Here is a 3,643-nt window from a genome sequence, read left to right as displayed (position 1 = left end):
CCACCATTGACCCAGCCCGTGATAGTGGGCCGGGCCCAAGACTCACGACTAGAGAAATAGGTCCGGCCCTCCATTGACCCGGCCTGGTCCAACTTGGATTTAATTATTACTTTTTTAGGGCAAAAAAGTAATAATAAAGCAAATTTGGCCCAATCTAGCCTGCTAGCAGCAGGTTCTGTCCCTTCTTTTTTGCTCTCTTTTTTGCTAAAAAGAGAGGCACTCGCTTTTTCGCTAAAAGCGAGCTAATGGTTTTCTCTCGTTGGCTCTCTTTTTATCAGAAAAAAGAGAGCTTACTACAAAGAGAGCTAGACTCTCTTTTTAGCAATCAGCAACAGGTTGATTGCTAAAAAGAGAAAGCATGGCTCTCTCTGGCTCTCTCTTTTTAGCAATCAGCAACAGGCTGATCGCTAAAAAGAGAAAGCCAACAGCTTTCTTTTTAAATTTTAAATTTTTAAAATGATCCCAGGGTCCAAGGAACATCTTCCCTTTGCTATAAACAGGACCCGCTTCACCCTCATATCTCACAACTTCTATCAATCCATCTCATTCTAATTACAAAAAATCTACACTCTCTGCCAAGTTTCCTTTAAAAAAATCTTCCATTATAAAACGGATCACTACTCACCTTCTTCACAATACTCTCCCTACTCATCCTCCTCACAGTACTCTTCCTCTTCCTCATCTGTTGCCAGTGTAAGTTGTTATACGCCTTTCTCACATTCTCAATATTATTCACATGAAGCTGGTGGTAGTAGTAGTGACCAAATTCATAATGCACCTTACGATTCTTACTACCCTTTTACCAATGTTTTAAATATCAACCGATAAACTGATATTATCGGTGATTTATCACTTTTGGGGTCCGTCTATGATGATAAGTTCGATTCTAAATCGGGTATCGTTTTCAAATGTTTATCGTCGATAATGTGGCGATAAAGTGAGTTATCGACAAATATTGTCGGCCTAAAAATCGAGATTATCGGCCTTTGATTTGAATTTTAATTTCAAACAACAATCGCCTATTCAATGCACTTTAAACCCGATCTGATCTGAATTTCTACTATTGGTTAGTGATCCTAAATGTAATTATTTATATTTTGGCATGTTTATATTTTATTAAATTTGGTTAGGTATATTTTAGAATATTATATTATGTATATCAACATCCGGTAACGTCACTCCGATAAATATTACTTATCCCCGATATCTATTATCTGATATGGATTTTGACCGTCCGATATATCACCGATAATTGATATTTAAAACCTTGCCTTCTGCTCCCACCTGCTAAATTGATGATCCCACTGGTATCGTTCCCTTTACGTATCCTGGAGTAACCACAAGTATTGCCCCTCTAAACTCTACTTCTAGACATTCTATTTCACTTTCTCCAATAGAATGACGACAGATTCTATGGTGGCAAGACATTCTATCTCTTTTTAGCCTCCACCTCGACCTCCTTGACGTCCGTCTCTGACTTTTCAATCTTCAGATACTGAAGTTCCAGAGGCACGAACTGAAGAAGAAATAACTGAAACAAAAACAAAACATGCTTCTAATAAATGGAGAAAATCAGAAGATTCTTCAAGGGTTTGGCCTTTTTTCGAAAAATTTCTAGATTCGGACGGTGACAGATCAACACGTTTAATGTCAATACAACTATAAATTTGGGAAGAATTGTGGAACATGATCACTATCTCGGCATCTAGAAAAAAAACCCTGAGACCTTCTAGATGGTGGAAAAGAGAATTTAACCACAAATTGTTGAAGGTACAAGTAGGTTATCGATATTCAAGTATAAACCTAAACTCACTAAGGAAAACTTAGCTAAGTTTATTGTGCAAGCTAAACTTCTTTTTAATATTACTGAAAATAATTTTTTTTAAATATATTAAAAGTTTTTTGTCCAGAATATCAAAAAAATAGCAGAAGAACAATTACGATAGAAATTGAACATCTCTTCTGTGCTAAAAAAAATATTATGCAAGCTACTTTATTTGTTGTAGCTACCAAGATAGTTTTGACTTCTAATGTTTGGGAGCCTCTCAATCACAATCATTATATTTGGTATTACTTCACATTATATTGATGAAATTACGTTTTACAAAAAAGTTACGTTTTACAAAAAAAAAATGTCACTCAAAAGGTTTGAATATCCGCACAATGTACAAGGCATTTGTGATGCAATTTCATAAACTTGTCGTGATTATGGGATAGAGAGGAAAAAATTTCTATATCTTTTGATAATGCTTCAGAGAACACATTGGTAATTTCAAAATTGAGAGAAATTCTTAATCCAATAACAAAGAGTAAATTTTTTCATATTAGATGTGTTTATCATATTATTAATCTTTGTGTGCATGATAGAATGAAATATCTTGATTGGTTGGCATTTACAGAAACTAAAATGATTTATCACTTTTATGAGGTAGTGGTTCAAAAAAAGTCCTTTACGGAGTGTTGCGATGTTTATGGCTGGAGAAGAAAAGTTCTTCGAATTAATGTTAAGACAACATGGAACACTACTTATTAAATGCTTAGTGATGACATCCCTTACCGAAAAGCCGTTGATGCATTTATTGAACGTGAACAGCTATCTGATCTTTCCATAACATCCAACGAGTAAAATCTTTATGAAGCTTTCTGTCATTTTCTTGAGAAGTTTGAGGCAGCAACAAGAACACTTTCTAGAGTTTGCTAATTTACTATTCATTTAGTGTTTTATCATCTTAATAATATTGCTAAATTATTTGCAGAATAGAGAACTCACGACTTTCTTGCGGTTGCATCAGGGATATGGAGTGTAGTCTAAAAAATATTTAAAAAATATGCCATTTATTTTTATTTAGCAACTACTATGGATCCCAGAATTAAACTTGATAATTTATCTGAAATGCTTAAGGATGTTTCTAACAATATAGGTTATGGGCATGATAGAGCAAATATTGTAAAAGAGATTAAGAAAACTCTAGATAAAGTATACTCTTTGTATAGAGATGTTACATGTTCATCACAGGTTTCAGAAGAAGGACGCATGTCAAGCTCATCCAATAGTAGTTCTATTTCGATGCTAAAATGGATGAAGAAAATAGTGAGCAAATAAACAAAAGCAAATCTCAAATGCAGGTTTGACTGAAGTCTGAATGTATCTGGAAAGCGCACCCTCAGATGGAGAAAATCCATGAGTCTTTTAATGTACTTGAATATTGGAAGAAAGAAGCCCACAACGACCATGTTCTATCTACTACGAGTAGAGAAATATTAGCTATTGCTTCCATGGTCGCATCAAAAAGTGCATTTTCAACAGACGGGAGAGTCATTTCCGAATGGAGAATACAACTTACAGTAGCACACATGGAGATGTGTGCTTAAAGGACTGACTCGATGCAGAAGAACGGTCACAAGGACAACAAACAAAACATTTCCTTAAAATTTTTGACGAAAATAACTTGAAGGAATTTAGCTCCTTGAGAATTAATGGTTAACATTTTTCCTCTTGTGTTTGTAATTTAAATTTAAACTAAAGTTATTAACATCCCGTAGACGAAGGTCTTTCTTAGAAGTCTGAACCACGTATATCTTTTTGTTTTGCGATGTTTATCTTTGTACAATGTATCAGGCTTATTGAGGGGCGCACCTGGCG

General features: G+C 34.8%; 1 protein-coding gene across 1 annotated transcript in view; it reads right to left on the bottom strand.

Moving 5' to 3' along the window:
- Positions 1–3,643, bottom strand: part of LOC109844432 (serine-threonine kinase receptor-associated protein-like) — a 16,363-nt gene that overhangs the window by 6,247 nt on the left and 6,473 nt on the right. The window lies entirely within an intron of this gene.

This window comes from Asparagus officinalis, chromosome 6 (genome assembly GCF_001876935.1).
Source record: "Asparagus officinalis chromosome 6, Aspof.V1, whole genome shotgun sequence".
Classification (NCBI taxonomy): Eukaryota; Viridiplantae; Streptophyta; class Magnoliopsida; order Asparagales; family Asparagaceae; genus Asparagus; species Asparagus officinalis.
This window is presented reverse-complemented; position numbering and strand designations above follow the sequence as displayed.